The sequence below is a fragment of the Pleurodeles waltl genome, chromosome 5, assembly GCF_031143425.1.
Source record: "Pleurodeles waltl isolate 20211129_DDA chromosome 5, aPleWal1.hap1.20221129, whole genome shotgun sequence".
Lineage (NCBI taxonomy): Eukaryota > Metazoa > Chordata > Amphibia > Caudata > Salamandridae > Pleurodeles > Pleurodeles waltl.
In genome coordinates, this window is record NC_090444.1 from 529,764,987 (window position 1) to 529,787,842 (window position 22,856).

A 22,856-nucleotide genomic window follows, 5' to 3' on the forward strand; every position below is an offset into this window, starting at 1 on the left:
GCCCAAGTTTGTGTCACACTTTTAATACAAACACAGCAGAAAATGTTAATAATTCTACTCCTTGGAGTTTTTCAGCATTATTGCCTTATTTGTTAAGCATCCCAAATCGACTATGTCTACATAGATATGCACTTCTCTTCCAACTTAATCTATTTCCCTCACACTTTTGAGAGTTTCTTTAACTTAATGTGTCTTTGAAAATGTAGATATCAAAAGATGGAGTCGAATAAACAGTATGCTAAAGGCTTCTTTTTCAAGTTTTCAATGTTTTTAATTTATTTATTTTTAAATGCGTGAGTTGAAAACATTTATAACACAAAGGTTTTGCTACAGATCATATTTTCTTGAATATCTTCCATGGATAGAAACACGCCGCCTTCTTTTATTTGACTAAGAATATAATTACTGTCACTTCTCATTTTTTGTAGCTCTCTACTGAAGTACCTGCTGGAACCGCCCTTCGATATCCCTGTCTTTTTGAAGGTTTGGAGCATTCTGCAAAAAAAACACAACTTTAATAAAAAGCTTCCATGTCAATGTTTTTTTTTTTTCATATTAACAAGCAAACTGATCTGGTGTTCTAAAGAATCCATGGGTTTAACAATAATTGATATGGTCATAAACCCATACTCAATAGGCATTTCTTCCTCGAGCGGCATGCAAATCACACACCAAATTAGTGAGCACACACCTTTAGCCAAGCTTCAAACTAAACGTTTTTATTCTGGATTACTGCCTTACATTCAGTCAATCTCTTTTACCGTGGTCAGACCCTTATTGTGTCTACTTACATTTAATGAGCTATTTTAATGAATAAATTAATGCTATTTGTGAAGCTCACAGGTGTTTCAAAAGAATCATCCACGTGCTGCTGCTGTAAGTGAGTCGGTATAAACCAATCTCCAATGAAAACGGAAAGTTTTCACACCCTTTCTAAAGTTTTCTGCTTTGGAAGATCTCCTTGAATTGGCCGATCGCGCATTCCAGACTTTTGCAGCTAAGTACGAGAAGGAGCGCCCTTTTCTTTTAGCAGTGCAAAAGCGGGGATGATCGGCACTCCCTGGTTTGCAAAGCGAAGCGATCTAGTGGGCACCTTCTTCAAGAACGTATCTGTTAAATCAGAGGGGGCGGTCTTATGTACTGCTCTGTAAATAAGAATCGGGGGCTTAACATTGATTGTTTGTCTACAGGAAATCAGTGGAGTGACGTCAGGTGAGGGGAGATGGGCTGCTGTCTCGGCAGGTCAAGAATCAGCCTTCCCGCTGCAGTCAAAACCACCAATTTGCGGAAAAGAACCGCCAGTAGACCCAAGTAATGTGCGTTCACGTAGTCTAGTCTTGAAGTGATAAGCGAGTGTAATACAGTTTTATGAGAATAAAGAGGGAGCAACAACGATTGCAACCATTGTCTGGTCAGACTACAATTACCTGCCTCTTCCAGGCGCTCCAGGAGTATTTTGTAGGGCACAGTTTCGAATGCTGCAGGTAAGTAAAAAAAGGAATAAAACAGCATCAGGGCCTTGATCTCGGCGGACCTTCATAATTTCAGTTGACGTCAGTGTGAATCTCTGAGAGCAAGTCCAATTAAATAGTTCATTCTCTTCTAAGAGTTATGTCAGCTGTTTGTTAATCATTTTTTCCAGTATTTTGGAAAGTGTCGATAAAACAGAAATTGGTCTATAATTACTTGAAAAAGGAATCAGCTTTGGGGTTCTTTAAGACTGGTAGTACTTGGACTCTCTTTCAACTGAATGGAATAATCCATGTTGACTTCCAGGAGGGGCATAGAAGCCGAAGATAAATCTGGAAGTTTGGTCTCTGGTGTTTTGACCAAGCTCAGGATAATCTGTCTGAGTTGTCAATAGTCCGTTGTTTGCCTTAGCATGAAAAGAAAAAAGGCACTAGTTTATGGTGGGATCATATCAGACAATCCGGGAGGCATGCTTGGAGCTGGAAAAATCTACGTATAGTTAGATTACTAGATATTTGTACTTCTGTTTCGCAAACAAAGCATTTCATGGAATGTTTCTCCTTCAGGGCATTTTTGTTTGTACTTCTGATGTGTACTGCTGTTTCACAAACGAAGCATTTCATGAAGTATTTTTCCTTCAGGGGATTTTTTTGTGTGCTTACGTTTATAAACATTACTCTGGTGAGTTACTGGGTTGCCCTAATGTAGTGTGCTTATAATTAATGTAGGCCATAAACAATTCTCACCTTCTCCTCGGTAGAAAACTGAGCAGCATGGCTGGCACTGAATATGGACTAACCGGAAACAGGTACAGATGGACTTGCCTTTGGTGCACAAGCGGCGCACCAGCTGTACATGTCCGCTGTATGTCCACCCCCAGGGTCCATTTAATTGGTGGATATTGTAGAGTCCAGCTGGACTCGTTCTAGTGTTTCTGCCAGCCACTCTGCTGAGGGCTGGTCTTACAGATGTAACCCACACCCACCCAACACAGGCGTCACCAGTCAGGTGACCCTGCCAATAAAAGAGGCCAGGCGCACGTGCCTGAGGCCAGTTCAGTACTACCCTACAACCGTGTCGGCGTCCCTTCCTTTACTAGCATGAGGGCCTAGGGCCCCACATTACATTGGCGACGAGTGGGATCTGAAACCCCACGTGGTCGCAGACATGGACTCATCAGCAATCGAGAGAAGCGAGGCCGTCGCAGCCCCAGTCTCACTGGTGTAAAGGGGGTGAGTGCTGCTAATCAGCGCGTCCCGCAGCACTGCCAAAACGGCTGCGGGCGCCGAAAATAAAGCGCTACGAAGCGCGCTGAGCTGTTTTCCCCAGCCCAAGAGGAAAAAATAATGCCCTGAGACCCCCCGCCCCCCCAAGAGTCGGATGCAGCGCGGCCCGCAGCGTGGGAGAAAGCTGCTGGGTCCGCGCGGTATGTGGGGGGAAATGGCGCTGTTGCGCGCCGTGGAAAGCAGAGGAGAATGTGCCCAACCATGACTGGGTCCCGGTCGCCCCCGCTCCCGAAAAAAAAAATGAACGCGGTCCGCAGCGTGTCCGTGCTGCTGCGGCCGCGTATGAAGAATGTGGTGCGATCGGCACCGACAACAGGGAAGATGACCGGGGGCCGTTTTCCCCCCTTGGTCCTTCTAATTTGGCGCTGGAGCAAGCCGTGCGCAGTGAGGGGAAGAAGTATTGTGGCCGGGCCGGTCGCCCCGTTTCATTTTTAAATAATGGTGCATTCGCGCACCGAAGAAAACTTGCCCAGGGCCGCCCCCACCCCAAAAATGCCGGAAAACGGCCGCAGCACGGAGGACTGCTGCGGCCGCAACTTGAGATCACCGATGGTGCTGGCATGCACCAAATATGAAACGAAAATGCCCAGGGGCTGCCCCCCCCTTGTCCCGGCAGGAATTCAAGGATGAGGTGCAGACACGCACCGATATAACATGGTGCAGACACGCACCAGGTGCCCACGGCCGCGCCCCCACCTCCCAGAAATGAGTAAAGAAGAGAGGTGCTCACACGCATCTACAGGAAAGAAAAAAAACAGTGCCCGGAGCCCCCACCCACCTCACTGAAGTCCTGCCATCTGCATGCCTCTTCAAACGAGGCTGTGCAGTTTAAAAAAAAAAAAAAAAAAAAATTGGACAGAAAGGAAAAAAAAAGAGGAAGAGAAAAGGGAGAGAAGTGAGAAAATAAATAAAATTGAACTTACCTGCAGCCCCCACCAGCATGACAAAGTCCTCCCAGCAGCATGCCCTCCTCACCGGCATCTGTTGAAACAAACGAGTCGGTAACAGGAAAGACTGTCTTTCAAGCTAGAAAAAAAAGTGCACTACTGGCATCCAGTGGCCAGAGTTGGTATTGCACCCTATTTCTGTTTTAAAGGGAAGAGAAGCTTGGATGAAGGAAAGTTTACAGCAGCACCTTCAGAAAGGGACTGCTCCAAACCAAGATTGTGCCCGTGGACAGAATTGGCGCAGAAGACGGAAACGGCGAAGAAGAAGGAAGCGACGCTGTAAAAGGGAAGGAGAAGACTGCAGCTGCCCCAGACAAGCTGCAACGGTGAGAAACGGATGCAAGTGCCACGTGAGGTACGAAGAGAGCGCGCATGGTCTGCGCAGCCTCTGGCGGCCGTCCGCCGCCACCGACGAAAGAACGCCACATGCCCCAGCTGTGATGGTCATCACCGCAGGACAAGAAAGGGACATGCCAGGCGTTGCCACAGGACGCCCAGAAAAAAAAAGAGACTGACACGTGCGCAGCGAGCACAGAGAGCTGCGCCCAAGAATGTGACGACATGGGTAAAGTCCGTGAAGATGGAGAGAGTACCCGAGAGCGTGACGTAACGCACGGGAAAAGAGGCCATGTCAGCTGGCCGCGCAGCGATGGAAGATGGCCACTGTTGGCCCATCAGTGAGCAGGTCATCTGAACTGACCAACCCTGCCAGAGCAGATGGCAGGAGTGAGCGCCGTAACAGCGCAGCCTCGAGGCGCAAGAGCGGCGCCCTCGAGTGAAGAGAAGGAGGAAGAGAGCGGGGACCCTCCTGCCAGAGAGAGGTCCACCAAGAGGATCCGGGAACGGACCAGACCGGGAGAGGTCTGCATGAAGAGCAGATCATGTCCTACCCGCAGGACTCAGCCTGTGAGAGGCTGCGACCGAGCAAGATGCACCAGAGGAGGTGCAGTGATAGGTCCATGTGAGGCAGCATGCGACCTGTGGCACAACGCCACATCGAGGACGAAGAGGAAGATGCACCAGCGAAGGTGCAGTGATAGGTCAGTGTGAAGCAACATGAGACCTGTGGCACGACGCCACGTCGAGGACAAAGAGGAAGATGTACCAGCAGAGGTGCAGCGCAAGGTCCATGTGCCGCAACATGTGACCTGTGGCACGACGCCACACCAAGGAGAAGAGAGAGTGGCACGATGCCAACAAGAAATGATGAGAGGAGTGTGACAGACCGGTCACACCACAGATCAACTCCATCGCAGGTGTGAAAGTGGAAGGAAGTAGAGTGACACAACTGAGGACTCGTGAGAGCAGATGAGGAGGTACCAATCAGTACAAGACAGTCACCGGGGTGAGCAGACGTCACTGAAGACAGCGATGCGGGTGGTCCCCCACGCTTCCCAGTACGACCGTCCTGTCACCTGTCACCGGCTGCTTGGCTGTGATGGCATCCCTGACGCCGACTGCACAGGCCACACAAGACCCGCCGTGGCCGCTATGTCCATCAAGTGGTCCTTCCGCTGACGAAGCCGCCGCCACTTGTTTGATCTGCAAAAGGATGAAAAAAAAACATCATCATCATGCTGTGGTGCATCGCCCAATCATCGAAGGAGGAGCACAGCACTACCTGAGTGGAGACAGTCAGCAACAAGAACCGATGCTGACAAGGCATGTCTGGCAACGTAGAAACTTATCATCTGAACACTTGCCATGAGCTCTGTGAACCAGACGCCTGCCGGTGAGAGCAGACCAGATCATTTGGACCATCCACCCTTGGGGTTGCACAAGACTAGGACGTGGCCCTGTTAAGAGTTCAGAGAGACTCCTTTGGCGTGGCCGACGTTGGCCCGCACAGCCCACGCAGTCCCGCCGCAATCCAGGGACAAGGGCCTCCAACAAATTCCTGTGAGAGCGGAATATCGCTGAGAGAATGCATCTGAGACAGCTCCACGTCAGGCGTCCGGAAGCACGGAGGTCTCATATCGAGAGACTGGTCACCTGAAGACTTTGCACCGTGGCCAGAGCACCTGAATCCGGATGGCTCGAGCAAGCGGACCCTGCATCAACAACCCTTGTGGCTCCATGCGAGACTAGGATGTGGTCCTGTAGGCTGTTCCCCTGAGACGTCTTTGCTGGGCCTGAGATAGGCAAGCACAGTCCACACAGTCCACACAGTCCCGTGGAAGCCCGTGAAAGGGCCTCGAGGAGACTCCTGCTTGATGGAGATCTGGCACGAGAGGGAAGACTGCCGCTTCTCTGCCGCTGGACTCCCAGGCGCCCCAGGCCGTCACGTCATCTGCAGTCTTAGGAGGTAAACAATCTCCAGAGTCAGAATGCCGTCCAGAACTGTGTACAGTGGACTCCCCACTGCTCCAGATGCACCCGCATCAGAAACTATAAATAGACTTTGACCACATGAGCCCAGGCAGGACCCGATCAACAATATCCAGCGAACTGTGAGGTCGTGGACAAGCAACTGAAGTATTTGGACTTCATCCACACAGTGTTCGTGCCCAGCTGTACCTGGTTAAATTATGGACTCGTGCGGAGGTGTCCGGGTGCTCCCAGCTGCACCATGTCCACTGCAATTCTGCAGTCTGCTTTTTCGAGGCCGAGAGACTGATTGTGGTGTTTTGGTATTGTTTCTTTTACAGGTTGGACTTTTGTTTGGTTCCTCAATAAAGTTTGGGAGGGATGTAGAGTCCAGCTGGACTCGTTCTAGTGTTTCTGCCAGCCACTCTGCTGAGGGCTGGTCTTACAGATGTAACCCACACCCACCCAACACAGGCGTCACCAGTCAGGTGACCCTGCCAATAAAAGAGGCCAGGCGCACGTGCCTGAGGCCAGTTCAGTACTACCCTACCACCGTGTCTGCGTCCCTTCCTTTACTAGCATGAGGGCCTAGGGCCCCACATTACAGATATTTCCTTTCCCAGACCTGTTTCCAAACACCAAAACGTGGCAATAGAAAACTGCAGCTCTAGGTTTGAACAGTTCTAATAGATAAACAAGCATTTTCAATGCAACGGGTCTCGCATTTGTTCGAGTTAGAGCTATTAGCGTAGTAAAGCAAAAAAAAACACAGCGCAATCGCGCTATGTAAAATGCAGCGCGATCGCGCTGCGTGGAAAATAAACAGATAAAGTAGTCCGAACTCCAGGCTGAAAACATCGAGCCTCGTATGTTTTTGGTACTTTACCGGCACTGTGTAGGTGGGCTAAACACCAGAAAAGGCATGACGTATGCATGCCTTTCACAAATGAAAGAAAGCGGATTTTAAAAGGCAAGCCCACGAACCAATGTAAGTGACTGACATGGCATGGGCATGGTTTTAAGCCCAAAGAGATTACAGAATGGCCTGATCACTTTGTGCTCGCCTATAAAATACTGCCTGGTTCTGTCCAAAAGTAACTGACCAGAGAGAAGGCAGATCAAAGTTAAAACTCAATAAAAACAAATGCAGATTAAACAAGTATACACTATGCAGACTAAAACAAGTACTGAAACAATGTCCCATTATCCAATATCGATTTCAGAAATAATTTCTGTGTAAAGAAATCCCCAGCTAAAATGCAAAGTGCTGTGCAGAAACCAAACACTTTCATGACTTTAATGTCCCTTGGTAATACTTTCTGTCTGACATCCATTTCACTATGGAAACGCCTGTTGCTGCTATCATAGCTCTCAATGGTTGATCAAAGTTTTCGCAGTGAACTATGTTGTACCTAATAAGGTTGCATATTATTAGGTTGGTGGGGGACTCCTGTCTTTAAAAAACATTTACTTTCTCCCATTGATGATCGGTAATGATGGAAATGCCGACAACAGTCAGGAATTAAGCACCCCATACCAGATTTAGGGGCACGTTTTTTATTTTTTATTGTCAAGTTTGTGTTACTTTTCCAAGTCGTTTTTCATTAAAAAATGGTGTACCAAGAGTTTGTGAATAAGGAAATAGGTCTGCCTACTCTGGATGGTCTTAGAGATGTGCAGATGAAGGTTCAGAGGAGAATGGAGAAGGAGAACAAAAATTATCAGAGCAACAGGAGCAGGAGAGGAGGTCGTCAGGCAAAAGGAGCCTCTTCGCCTGCTTTGTCCAGAGAAGGGAACGGTGTAGCCTCTCTGTTGGACCTGGCTTTTTGACAGGGTCATCCCCAAACTTTTTGCCTCCTTCCTCCTATTTTTTCTGACCTGTTGTTGTTGGCTTTTGACCTCTGGGCACTTTACCACTGCTAACCAGTGCTAAAGTGCATTTGCTCTCTGTGTAAATTGTACTATTGATTGGTTTATCCATGATTGGCTATTTAATTTACTTATAAGCCCTAGTAGAGTGCACTATATGTGCCTAGGGCCTGTAGATTAAATGCTACTAGTGGGCCTGCAGCACTGGTTGTGCCACCTACTTCAGTAGCCCCTTAACCTTGTCTCAGGCCTGCCATTGCAAGGCCTGTGTGTGCAGTTTCACTGCCACTTCGACCTGGCATTTAAAAGTACTTACCAGGCCTAGAACTCCCCTTTTTCTACATATAAGTCACCCCTAATGTGTGCCCTAGGTAACCCCTAGAGCAGGGTGCTGTGTGGGTAAAAGGCAGGACATGTATCTGTGTAGTTATATGTTCTGGTAGTGTAAAACTCCTAAATTCGTTTTTACACTACTGTGAAGCCTGCTCCCTTCATAGGCTAACATTGGGGCTGCCCTCATACACTGCTGAAGTGGCAGCTGCTGATCTGAAAGGAGCAGGAAATTCATATTTAGTATGGCCAGAATGGTAATATAAAATCCTGCTGACTGGTGAAGTCGGATTTAATATTACTATTCTAGAAATGCCACATTTAGAAAGTGAGCATTTCTTTGTACTTAAATCTTTCTGTGCCCTTCAATCCACGTCTGGCTAGGTTTAGTTGACAGCTCCTTGTGCATTCACTCAGACACACCCCAAACACAGGGGACTCAGCCTCACTTGCATACATCTGCATTTTGAATGGATTTTCCTGGGCTGGGAGGGTGGAGAGCCTGCCCTCACACAAAGGACTGGCACACCCAGAAGAAACCTGAACTAGAAACTACATCCTGCCAAGAAGAACTGCCTGGCTGCTCAAAGGACTCACCTGTCTGCTTTTCTACAAAGGACTGCTGCCTTGCTGTTGGCCTGCTGCCTTGCTGAACTCTTGTCTGGCTGTGAAAGTGCTCTCCAAGGGCTTGGATAGAGCTTGCCTCCTGTTCCCTGAAGTCTCAGGACCAAAAAGACTTCTCTTTTTCACTTGGACGCTTCGTGCGCCGAAATTTTCGACGCACAGCTTGTTCCGCGGTGAGATAAACGCGACGCCTGCCGTGAGATCGAAACTTTGACGCACAGCCCCGCGGAACGACGTGCAGCCGGAAAACAAGCAGGAGAATCCACGCACAGACCCGGGACATCTGGTAATCCCCACGACCCATAGAAAGAGACTGTCCGCGCGCCAGAAAACGACGCACGACTTCCCCGCGTGAAAAATAACGAAGCAAGTCTGTGTGTGCTGGGGAGAAATCGACGCACACACTATTTTTCCACGTATCTCTTCTTCTGCAGCCCATTGCGGGGATTTTCCACTCCAAATCAGGTACTTTGTGCTTGAAAGAGACTTTGTTTGCTTTTTAAAGACTTAAGACACTTTATATCACTTTTCAGTGATATCTTTACAAATTCATATTGCATCTTTGATCGTTTTGACCTGCAAATACCCAGATAAATATTATATATTTTTCTAAACACTGTGTGGTGTATTTTTGTGGTGTTATATTATGGTATTGTATGATTTATTGCACAAATGCTTTACACATTGCCTTCTAAGTTAAGCCTGACTGCTCGTGCCAAGCTACCACAGGGTGGGAACAGGCTGATTTTGGATTGTGTGTGACTTACCCTGACTAGAGTGAGGGTTCTTGCTTGGACAGAGGGCAACCTGACTGCCAACCAAAAACCCAATTTCTAACACTCTCATTGCTTGTCCTCATCATAGGTGGAATTTGAGAGCAAGAAGACTGGCATAGAAAAAATGAAACTCTCTACCCTGGCCCTGTCAGAGAAAAAGTCAGCAGTTTGCCACAGGGAAGAGATGATTTGATGTTAAGAACAGAAGAGCAGGACTTGCCCTTTCAAAGAGAAAGAACACATGCCTTATAGGAGAGTAAGACAATGTAGATTCATAGGGAAGTCAAAAAAAGATGGACTTGAGAACCAGGCTGACACCAATGTCCAGTGAAGATGGAAGTAGTGAAAATGTAGTGAGTACCCAAAATTCCATTACTAAAATATGTAGTGATTACATTTTTGGTTGGTGATACATTGAGAAATAGTTTGCCTTATTTGAGTTAACAATAGAGATTCATAAACTGGACAGGGAACTTTGAAGTATACTTTTGTATTAATATTCTTTCAACAGGGGAAGGATATAGTCCTGAGCCGAGATGAAGCAGAGAGGAAATAATACACTCACATAAAGGCTTTGCTAAGGAGGATTGGGCTTAGCCGTGAGCAGCATCTCTAAACTATGAAATGGCTACACACAATTGACGTATTTACATTTTCAATAAGGCCATTGGAAGTTGGCCCATGGAGTGCACAGTGGGTTGGCAGTTAAATGTGACATGTGGCAGCAGTGTACATTTACATCAAACACAGGTATTGCACCAGATAAAGAACCAGAATTGTGATTTATCTCTGCTTGAAATGGCCTTCAGATGATTCAACTAAAGGTATGTAACATAGTCAGTGCTTAATTTGTAACTAAAAACGTGCCGGTGCCCTAAGCCCTCCTCTTAAACACCCGGCTGCTGCAATTAAATGTTCGAGCGCAAGCTATTGAGGCAGCGTAATCCTGAAGCCATCTCGAGCCTCTTCAATCCATTTAAAGCTAGTCCCTGCCCCTCCAGCTCACTCTTGCAGCTTTATGCTTTCACCCATTGTGACACTTTTTTGTTTTTCTCTTCTTCCATCTTTTCCATATATGTCTTTTGCTCGCAGTAAATGCTTGAGGCAGAAAAATAAGTGCGGCCCTCAAAAATAGGTACTGGTGCTCACACCGGAAACAACAAGCACAAATTAAGCACTAAACAAAGTGCAAGAATGTTGCTGAGCACATAATAACTTTGAAAAATAATGTTTTGCCATGCCAGCTCAATATGTCAAAAGAACCATTAATCTTCTTATAGTATTTGTAAATCATATTGTCAACCTTAGATAAAGTCTCCTGGTGGTACAGGGAAAGCTGCAGAAAGGATCAGCAAGGCAAATAATTTCAAGAGTACTCACCAACTAAATCTACATTTAAGGAGATCAGACCTGAGACATGTTTGAAAGGCTACTGTAGTGGGTGGCACAATCAGTGCTGCAGGCCCATTAGTAGCATTTGATTTACAAGCCCTGGGCACACCTAGTGATCTTTGCTAGGGACTTATCAGTAAATCAAATATGGCAATCATGGAGAAGCCAATGTTACCATGTTTTAGACACAGGGTACATGCACTTTAGTACTGGTTAGTGAAAAGGTGCACAGAGTCCTAAAGCCAGCAAAGACAAAGTTCAGCACATGGTCAAAACAGGAGGCCAGAAATCAAAAGGTCAGAGGAAACCATGCCAAAAGATTCCAGGTCTAACCGTACGGCTGTGGTAGCTGGTAATTATAGGAGTGAGGGGGGCAGATGGGACACACATGCACACATACACACTCACTTACACTCATTCATTTACACACATACACACACACATCCATTCACAACACTCATTACCAAATATTCAAACATACATGCACACATGCACCAAACATTCATTTAAAAAAACAAAACACACACAATTACCTGCAGCTCAGCCTCAAAGGCCTCAGGGGGGTTCGACTGCTGCCTTCCCTCATCCAATGAGGGAAGGAAGCAGTCCCGGGCATTCAGGGTCCCAAGATGGTTAGGACTGCTGCCTTCCCTCATTAGGCCAGCCAATGAAGGAAGGCAGCAGTCCCAGCCTCAAGTGGGATAGGTTCGGTGAGACTGCTGACCCCACCCCACTCTGTGACAAGATGTCACTGTTTGACATGCTTAAAACTGAAGCACCCAGGTCGGAGGTAATGAGTGGCAATGCCCCTTGTCACTAAGGGAGAGGGCCTTGAGGACCTTTGCTTATCTGAGAAGGTCACGCACACAGGCGCTGTCAATCAATCAATCAATCAGTTGTAGAGCGCACTACTCACCCGCTAGGGTCTCAAGGCGCTGAAAGGAGGGGGGAGTGCTACTGCTTGAACAGCCAGGTCTTGAGGCATTTCCTGAAGGTCAGCAGGTCTTGGGTCTGTCGTAGGTGGATGGGGAGAGAGTTCCAGGTCTTGGCGGCGAGGTAGGAGAAAGATCTGCCACTGACTATAGTCTGGTGGATTGAGGGACGGTGGTGAGAGCGAGGTTGGCGGAGCGGAGTTGGCGGTTGGGAGTGTGAAAGGTGAGTTGCTCGTTGAGGTGGGCTGGGCCTGTGTTGTGGAGTGATTAGTGAGCATGGATGAGGAGTTTAAAGGTGATCCTCTTGTTGACAGGGAGCCATTGTAGTTTTCTTAGGTGGGCTGAGATGCAGTTGCGATGTGGGATGTCGAGGATGAGGCGTGCGGAGGCGTTCTGTATACATTGCTGTTTTTTCTGGAGTTTGGCCGTGGTTCCGGCGTAGAGAGCGTTGCCGTAGTCCAGTTTGCTGCTAACGAGGGCGTGGGTGACCGTCCTTCTTGTTTCAGTGGGGATCCATCTGACGATTTTGCGGAGCATGCGGAGGGATATGAAACAGGAAGATGAGACGGTGTTGACTTGCTGGGTCATGGCGCGCGCTGAGTCTAGGATGAAGCCTAAGTTGTGTGCTTGGTTGGTGGGCGTTGGTGCAGTTCCTAGGGGGCTGGCCACCAGGAGTCATCCCGTGCGGAGCGGTTGGAGCCGAGGATGAGGATCTCCATCTTGTCTGAGTTCAGTTTTAGGCGGCTCTTCTCCATCTAGTTGGCGATGGCCTTTATTCCATCGAGGAGGTTGGTTTTGGTGGGGTCCTTGGTGAGTGAAAGGATCAGCTGGGTGTCGTCGGCGTAGGAGATGATGTTGAGGTTGTCGGATCAGACGATGTTGGTGAGCGGTGCCATGTAGATGTTAAAAAGGGTTGGGCTGAGACAGGATCCTTGGGGAACGCCACAGTTGATCTTGATGGCTTCAGAGAGGAAGGGAGGGAGGTGGGCTCTCTGGGTTCTGCCGGAGAAGAAGGATATGATCCAGTCCAGGGCTGTGCGGCGGATCCCTGCGTCATGGAGGCGTGTGCGGAGGGTGTGGTGAAAGATGGTGTCGAAGGCAGCCGAGAGGTCTAGGAGAACGAGGGCCGCAGTTTCGCCTTTGTCAAGCATGGTCCTGATGGTGTTGGTTGCGGCGATGAGGGCGGTCTCGGTGCTATTGTTCTTACGGAATCCGGATTGAGAGGTGTCCAGCGTATTGTTGTCTTCCAGGAAGTGGGTCAGTTGGCCGTTGACGATCTTCTCGATGACCTTCGCCGGGAAGGGGAGGAGAAAGATGGGCCGGTAGTTCTTGAGAACTCCGGGGTCCGCTTTGGGTGTCTTTAGCAGGACGTTGACTTCGGCGTGCTTCCAACTTTCTAGGGAGGTGGCGGTCTCAAAGGAACTGTTGACGATCGTACGGAGTTGGGGGGCGATGATGGGGCTTGCTTTGTTGAAGACATTGTGGGGGCAGGGGGCAGAGGGAGATCCGGAGTGGATGGTGCTCATGGTTTTGATGGTGTCCTCATTGTTGATGTGGGTCCAGGAGAGCAGGAGGTTGGTGTGGCTGGGTGCGTTGGGGTTAGTGGTGGCCGTGGTGGTCGTGGGGGTTGAGGTGTTGAAGCTGTCATGGATGTCTGTGATCTTGCGGTGGAAGAAGGTGGAGAGGGAGTCGCAGAGGTCTTGCGAGGGAGGGAGGTCTACGGAGCAGGACCTGGGGTTGGCGAGTTCCTTGACCATGTTGAAAAGTTCTTTGCTGTTGTGCACGTTGTTGTCGATGCGATCCTTGTAGAAGGATCTTTTGATGGTCCGGATTAGCTGCTGGTGCTTGCGGATGGCTCTCTTGAGGGCGGTGTGGTTGCTCTCTGTTTGTTCGTGGCGCCACTTCTTCTCAGTTTTTCGGCACTCCCGCTAGGAGGCCTGAAGGTCAGCGGTGAACCAGATGGCCTTAGTGCTGGTGCGGTTGTTGGAGGGTTTCCTGAGTGGGGCGAGGGTGTTGGCACAGTCGTCTATCCATTGTCTGAGGTTGAGGGTGGCTGTGTTGGGGTCGGTGGTGAAGGGAGGTGGGGCACGGGCAAGGGGATCAGCTGGTCTTCAGTGATCTTGTTTCAGCTGCGGCAGGGGATCTGTTGTGGGTGGTGGTGTGTGGCGGGTTTCTGGAAGGTAAAGTAGACGCAGTGGTGGTTGGTCCAGTGGAGTTCGGTGGTATGACTGAAGGTGACGTGGCTGCTGGTGGAGAAGACGAGGTCGAGCATGTGGCCGGAGGAGTGGGTGGGCGTCGTGACAATTTGTTTGAGACCAAGGTTGTCAAGGTTGTCAATCAAGGCTGTGGAGTTGCTGTTGTTGGCATTCTCGGGGTGAAAATTCAGGTCGCCTCAGTCCAGCAAAGTTCAGCTCAGGCAGCCAGGATCCTGTGGAAACAGCGCATGTCTAGCTCCTAGCTGCCTGACCTGAAAATCAAGAGGGTCTGTCAGGGTGACCTTTGCTCAGCCGACAGGCACTTTTCTTGAGGGGCAAAAAGCAAATGGGGGTGGTTCCTCAGCCCTAAAGGATGAGCTGCATCTGCAGTAAGGAATTATTTGCCTTGAATACTTTGCAAGTTCCAGGTGTTATTGAACACATTGATCGATCTACTTGGCTTTCACCTATTGTACCAGCCAACAAGAGGAAAAAAATATTGCTCATTTGCATCGATTTTAGATCATTGTACAAGAACATCTGGGTTGATGCTCTTCCGTTACCTAGGATAGAGTAATTAATGGTAAAATTAAATGATGATAACATTTTCAACAAATTAGATCAGAAAACAGCTTACCATCAGGTATTACTTGCTCCTTCTTCATGTTATTTGACAGCATTTGTCAAACCTGATGGCGTTCTCCAAGTTAAAAGAATGCCTTTCAGCTTGGCTTCTGTCACCTTAATTTTTCAGACAGTTATGGATAACATTTTAGTTACTAAGGAAGGTGTGCTTATTTTTCAAGATGATATATTGGTAGTGGGCAAAGTGGCGCAGGAACACATCTGCAGATTGAAGAACATTTAAGAGAGACTAAAACACAATGGATTTTGTTTAAGATACAATAGGTGTAATTGTGGTCTGCACCAGTTAGAGTATGTGGGCCATATTGTGAAATGTACAGAGAGAGTGAGGAGATTGTGAACACTAAAAAGGTAGGCAGTGACCTTTAAGTCACCCAATAAAAATAAGGAGGCACATCCTACCATCACATAATTCAACATTGACGCCCCCTCTAATGCTTTATGTGTATATGTTGCAGGGGAATCAGAGGGTAACCTCCCATTCACTATGAGGCCATCAACTTTTTTTAGCTGGCCCTCTAAAATGTTCCCTCTTTTATTAGTCCTTATTTTGGAAGAAAAAATTAGTGGGGGGTCTCCACCTAGCTTCCTCTTTTTCTGTCTCCCTCAGTTGGTATAAGGCAAAATGAGATATTTTGTAGTTCAAGTCCCCAATCATAGTTACATGTGGGGAGAGTTCCTTTTCAGACTCTTTCCTAATGTAAGAAAATACTTCACTTAAGAGAACATCACAAGAGGGATCAGAAAGAATATAAGCATTCATCAACAATAGCGGAGGAGTTCTCTGATTTCTACCAAGATTAAACAGGGTTACTGCCTTAAATAGATTACTTAGATATTTGTAGCAATCATAACTCCACTGATTATATTGGAAAAAAGGCATGCCACCACTCCCTTCACATGTCCCCTCCTTGAGGGGGTTGCTTTACAATTTAAAATAATGGAATCACCACAAACCAGCTCCTCAGTACACAAGGGCCTGATTAAGATCTTGGCAGATGGGATACTCCGTCAGAAACGTGATGGATATCCTGCCAGCCTTTTTAGAAGTCCAATTCGATATAGAGTAAATTGTACTACAGTGTACGGGATATCTGTCACATTTGTGATGGAGTATCCCATCTGCCAAGGTCGTAATCAGGCCCCAAGTCTCCTGGATACAAGCCAGATCGGCCTCTAATGAGCTGATAATCATCAAGTAATACAACTTCTCCCTACTGTTCTTTATTCTGGCAGCATTCAAAGATAACACTTTTGGCTCGTTGCTAGCAGAAAGGGCATTGCAGGTAACTACTCTGGGAGACAATGGATAATGCACCAGGTAACCAGTTCCATTTGGGAGGATCATCTTTAAAAGTTCCTTGGGTGGGAAATGCAGGGGATTCTCTAGCGGACACTTGTCTACCATTTATATCTAGATGGATTTTTTATCCCCCTGAAATCAGGCCCAGACCTCCCTCCAAGAGGGGAGGGTGGGTGAGGCAGATACCTTTTATTTGCAGCACACAATCCATCCTCTTCTAATACTGAAATGACATCAATCCCCCTACATTGCAAGCATTCAGAAAATCTTGGTATGAAATTTGCCGTAAGTTAGAAACAAAAGTTTACTCTTGATTCAAAACCAGCTTCAAATGGTAAAAGAGAAACCAAATTAATATTGCTACCTTGGAGAAGCTTTAAATTGTCAATCTAAGAAAAACTTTTAAGCAACAAAAACCTATTTAAAATTAAATCTGCATCGCACAGAGGAATAAAGTCAAATCTAAAAGCATCCACATTGCACCATAAAGGATCAAACCCTTCTCACATTATACCCGTATCTAGGAAAGGACCAGACATTGGATGTAGTGAAGGTGGTATATAAAACAAGATGTCATACATTTTGCTGCTTACACTACTGCATGTCCCTCAGCCATTACTTTAGCAGGACCATGATCAGGATACATGGCTTGATGAATTACTTGCAGAGTTTGTGTTATACCTTCTGTACTCTGTATGACATCCATACCCGCTCTAAAACGTAACCTCCTAAGGCTCTTTTTAGCAAATCTGCCGAGAGGTGTTTTCTTCTTCCCTCCTTTCTCTCCCCAGCCTTTACCCATGGAATATTTGATTCACCGTCACTTGCTTCCAGCCTAGGCCGAGATTTGAAAATCGGAAACACATCCTGTTCAACACCCTGCATGTTTCTATCCAGACTCTTCACTTTAGAGGTGGTATTAAAAATTAATTTTATATAATTTACTAGCCTCTCAGTATGGGAAGCGTTCTTAGTAGTCTTCTTACATTGAGGTTTACCAGCCTGAGAGCAAAAATCCATTTGACAACCAACAGCTTCCTGATCATTTTCCGTTCTTGGGATCAAGGGCCCTTCTATTTCCACTAATTCACAGAGGCCTATATCCTTTGTAATTTACTGCTTATTAGTTCCTGTAATATTTTTGTCACAGTGTCGAGAACACAATCTGAACCACCGAGAAATGTTTCTGACAACTTTAAAATTGAAGACTAAAGCCTTTCTAAATACAATAAGGAAGCTGATACGTTTACCTCTTCATCAGGAGGGTGACATGGTTGAATACCTTACATAAATCTATATCCAGATCTGGTAAAGTAAAATCCTCCTGAACATATGGCACTATAAGAGGACAAAGATCTTCTTGTGGGATTATGTGGGGATTATCAATTACTGTCATATAGACTGATGAGGGCAGTCCTAAAGGGGTAGTGAGGAAGGCAAACCAATGGGGGGTACATTGGAAACATCCCCAACATACTGTATAGTATCCTTCTGCAGTGTTGGCGACTTTTCACCCTTACAATCAGACCCCACAGAAAGAGTGTGATAGAAATTAGCATTAACATTAGCCCCCCCTCCCCCCCCCCCCACAACCTATAGTTCTACAATTGAGTTTGGCTCCTCTGGCAATGGTTTATCCTTTTCCCACAATTAAAATAACTGTTTTTTCCCATTCAGCATCATGAAAGAAGCATCTTTATTCTGGAGAGGATCTGATTAAGTATTTGCACAAGCCCTCCCCTGAAACAAATGACCCAATCTCAGCTTTCTTATAGTCATCATTAATTTTAGTATCTTTTAAAACTTCACACTCTGAGGACTCTGCCTCTTTATTATTAATGTCTCCCTCAATTTAATGTGCTGGAATCCCCAAGCCGGCTCAAGACCTCAGGATCAAATTTCAAATCAAAAAAGTCAAATTTTCAGTTTTCATGAGCGTTGCACTGGGCTGTACTTGGGTAATGTCGAGTTCTGTTGGCAAACGTCAGGCTGCCTCCACAGGCCCGAGCCTCTCCCTCAAAGGCACAACACCTAATACTAGGCCTTTTGCCAGCCCTTGGCTTTGCAGACCCTGCAGTACCACAAGAAATGTCAGGCCTGCTTTGCCCCCCCCCCCCACTACTCCACTTGCCTATCATTGGCACTCTTATACTCCTCCTTTACTCCTCCTGCTACAAGTAGTGAGTGCTGGCTATCTGTTAAATCTGCAGCAGAGCACAGTCTGTGTATCAGGGGTGTCTAAGAGGTGTCCGGGGGAGACATCCCTCAAATTGCTGAAGAAGGGCCGCAGAGCAACATTAGTGGTTGGGGCCAGCCTCAGTAGTGGCGCAGTGCCGAACCGCACGGCTGCAGTGACTTCACCTCAAGGCCATGCAATACCTAGAGGCACCGGCCGTCACAGCCGGCGTATGGAAACCAGGGGGGATCCGCAACCACAACCTCCAATTTATCCAAAGAGGCTATGGTGAAGCAGCAAAAGGAAACGCAAGCCACCAAGCGAGCCACAAGGATAGCCTTATCAGCTGGCAGCCACCTCCTCCTCACGACCCCCTCACTTCTCCCCCTCGCAACTCCCAACGTCCCCACACAGCATGTTTCAACAAAATATTATCTTTTTATATCTTCTCTGAGCAGCAGAGCATACAGTCCACTTCAAAAAGTAGTGGTCGGCTACCACTTCCAGCACTTCCAGCATATTTTATTCCACATGTTAATAGTACAGGGTGAGACATTAACACATTTAGGGGCATATTTATACTCCGTTTGCGCTGGAATTGCGTCGTTCTTTTTGACGCAATTTCGACGCAAAACTAACTCCATATTTATACTTTGGCGTTAGACGCGTCTAGCGCCAAAGTCCATGGAGTTAGTGTCATTTTTTAGCGTGGACACCTACTTTGCGTTAATGAGATGCAAGGTAGGCGTTCCCGTCTAAAAAATCGACTCCGAGGCATGTGCGTCAGATTTATACTCCCGGGCAAAAATCACGCCGGGAGTGGGCGGGTCAAAAAAAATGACGTACGGCCGCTTTTGCGCCGTTTTTTAGCGCCTGCAAAAGGCAGGCGTTAAGGGACCTGTGGGCTCTGAAGGAGCCCAGAGGTGCCCTCCCATGCCCCCAGGGACCCCCCCTGTCACCCTTGCCCACCCCAGGAGGACACCCAAGGCTGGAGGGACCCATCCCAGGGACATAAAGGTAAGTTCAGGTAAGTATTTTTTTTATTTTTTTTTGTGGCTTTGGGGGGCCTGATTTGTGCCCCCCTACATGCCACTATGCCCAATGACCATGCCCAGAGGACAGAAGTCCCCTGGGCATGGCCATTGGGCAAGGGGGCATGACTCCTGTCTTTGCTAAGACAGGAGTAATTTCTATGGGGGTTGGGAGTGAAAAAAAAATGGCGCAAATCGGGTTGAGGCGCAAAAATTGCCTCAACCTGACTTGCCCCATTTCTTGACGCCCAAGCTCCATTTTCCCCTATGCCGGCGCTGCCTGGTGTACGTTGTTTTTTTTTAACGCACACCAGACGGCGCCGGCGGCTAACGCCGGCTAACGTCATTCAATAAATACGGCGCCCGCATGGCGCTTCAGAATGGCGTTGGCCGGCGCTAATTTTTTTGACGCAAAACTGCGTTAGCGCAGTTTTGCATCAAAAAGTATAAATATGGGCCTTAATTCACTTAATCAATACATTTCTAGAGCAAGTGAGCATTCTCGATAAAATAATAAGTTCACTTTTTTCATATTGTTCTCATTTTATTTGCATTACAATGGCTGTATTTCATGATATTTACTTTAGTCTGCAGTTAATGAATATGTTTTCTATGTTTAAGTTAATATCAGTTTTGTGAAAAAAGAAAATATGTTGGACAGAGCAAGCCTGATTAGTTTGGTTGCTCAGTGTCTATGTGGTTCCTTGTCTGCGCAGAAGCTAAACCTGACTTTTTAGGATATAGTAATTGTCACTTGACATTCCCAGAAGTATGCCTGTTAAGTTGCACTAGGTGATGGGAATGTTGATGAATTTCAAAAAAGAAGTATAAAAGTATGTTTGGAGGCATGTGGGGCAAGATGGTCTTGTTGACTAACCCTGACATATCCTGCGAACAAACTGCCATTGGCGACTTCATAACAAATCACCAGTTTGGAAACATGATCCTATTTCCAACAGTTATAAGAGACCCCCTAGATGGCCATATGGAGACAAAATATGACTGCCCGAACACGCCACTTAGCCAACACACGCTAAAAAACATGTCTATATTGCTCTATGAATCTTATGTATGCATTTTTTATTCAGGAATTTATTTTGAGTACATGATTCTGGCAACATAGCTAAAGCTGTCTATAAGCCAGACCTAAAACTAAGTGCATGCTTACTAATAAATTAAGCTACACATTTCAAGCCACATAGTATTAAAAGAAACATCAGGCCCTTTTAGAATTTTATTTACACAACATAGAAAACCTCCTGAGTCTATTTTCTTGTCTTGGTCTCTCAACAATTGTCACATATGTGTCCTAATAATGTTTTAGCATGACAGAAGTGAGAGACTTCTCCATATTTCTAATTTATCCAGCCGAGACAATGTGGTTCATGTAGCCCTATGCAAATATAAGTATTTAGCAAGCAACATCAGATATCTATATTGTTTACCGACCCAAAAAACAAAAAAAAATATTGGTATTCACAAGGTCAGTAAGGTCGTGAAATACAATGGGGCCTCGGGGGGGGGAAGACGAGGAACGAGGAGTTCACCCCCCGGGGTTTTTGGGACGGGTGGCACGAACCGGGGACATGGTTGGTCTCCCGGGGTGTCAATTTAGGTGGGTGGGTTAGATATTTAAGCGGCCATTTTGTGAAGACAGGCACCATTTTGGAAAGGTGACCTGGTGGCCGGGCAGGAGTCAGGCGGGCTCTGTGGTTTTTTCTTTTCCACGTGGCGGTTAGTGGTGGTTTAAAAAAAAAAAAAAAAAAAAATTGTAGAAATACTTTTATATTGTGCGATAAGTAATCTGATTACCTTCAAGAGTTGATAGGCGGGTCCGGTGACGGTAGTCGGGCGTATTGTCAGCAGGATGGAGCAGGATCCTAAAATCCGGGAGGCCGTTGCGCTATTGCGCTAGGCGGGCCGTTTGGATTTGTTGAATGAAGGAGCGCGAAGCACGTGCCGGGTGTGAATAATGACATTGCGGATGCTTTGTCTCGTTCACAGTGGGAGCGTTTCCATGGATAAACCACGGGAGTGGCATTGAGAAGAATTCGCGTGCCGGAGGTGTTGTGGAGAGTAGGCGATCCAGGATGCTTCGATTGGTTATGAATTCACTGGCGCCGTCTACGCGGAGGGCTTATGCGAAGGCATGGGCGGAGTTTCTGGGATCTGGGGCTCGGCGGCGGGGGCATCAGGAGGAAGTGGTGGAAGATGTGGTACAGTTCATTATGGATTTGATTGGTAAGGGTCGGACGAGAGTCACGATTTCGGGTAAGTTGTCGGCGATCGGGTTCATGGGTAAATTGGTATGGGGTTACCCGCCGTCGGCGGGGGAATTGGGTTTGAGAATTTTGCAGGGTTGGGAAAAATCGTTGGGACAGAAGGTTCGAAAGCGGCAGCCGATATCGCTGACATTGCTAAAACGTTTGATAACGTCGCTGGGAGAGTTGTGCTATAATGCTCATGAGGCTATCCTCTTCCGAACTCTGATGTCGTGGATGTTTTTTGGCGCGTTTCGGGTATCGGAGCTACTGGGTCTTTCGGGCAAATCGAGTATCTTATGGAGGGAGGTTCGGGCGGTGAAAGAGGGGTTGGCACTGTGGGTGCGGCGATCAAAAACGGATCAAAAAGGTGCTGGGGCTACGGTCGTGCTGCGTCGGTATCCCTACAAGGACATTTGCCCGGTTAAGTTGGGGGTTCAACTCCGAGCGAAGTCAGCGGATTTGGAGGGTGTGGTTTTTTGTCATGCGGATGGGCGTACGGTGACGTCGGCGCAGCTCCTGCCGGTATTGCGGAAAGGTTTAGAAGTCATGGGTTTCGATGCAGAGGGGTTTGGGACGCATTCGTTTCGGATAGGGGTGGCTACAGAGGCAGGAGCCAAAGGCTGGGATAGAGAAGAGATGATGGCGTTGGGTAGATGGAAGTCGGACTGTTTTAGGCGATATGTGCACGGTGATTGTTAAGGGCCTGTGAAAAACTGGTATGTTTCATATTTATTTTCTTTTGCAGGTGTGGTCCTGGGGCCAGAAGCGGCACATTTGGAGATATGGGTGATTGGGCACTCCTTTATAAAATGGGCGCAACGACAAGCGCGAAGGACTGTTGCTGGGGGCAATCTGGGATTGGATACGGATCGTTACAGGGTGACGTGGAGTGGAAAAGGGGGAATGAAGTGGGAAGAGCTAGAACCTCGGCTTGAGACCATGAGAGGGAGGGGGCATTGCCCGGATCTCCTTTGTGTTCACTTGGGGGAAAACGATTTGGTTAGATCAACGGGTCTGAACTTGCTGAAGGTTATGAAAAGGGATTTACAGTTGGTCAGCGAGCAGTGGAAAGGGTGTCACATTGTTTTTACGGCGTTTATACCGCGTCGGGTGTGGAGAGGGGCCAGGAAACCGGGGGCCATTGAGAGGGCCAGACGTAAGATTAATAAAGAGATGAAGGACTTTTGCGCGGGGCGCGGGATATCATTCATGGAGCACGTAGACATACGTTTTGAGGATGTGGAATTCTTTAGGGGTGATGGGGTTCACTTATCTTTCATGGGAATGGAGCTATACCTGTTACAGCTGA

The 22,856-nt window shown here is 47.3% G+C and overlaps 1 long non-coding RNA gene across 1 annotated transcript; it reads right to left on the reverse strand.

The window, feature by feature from the left end:
* Positions 1-246: 246 nt before the first annotated feature.
* Positions 247-21,230, reverse strand: LOC138295812 (uncharacterized). Its single transcript, XR_011203688.1, has 2 exons — positions 21,096-21,230; positions 247-495 (listed from the first exon to the last, which is right to left on the reverse strand). It is a non-coding gene; the product is annotated as an uncharacterized lncRNA (long non-coding RNA).
* Between the last annotated feature and the right edge of the window lie 1,626 nt (positions 21,231-22,856).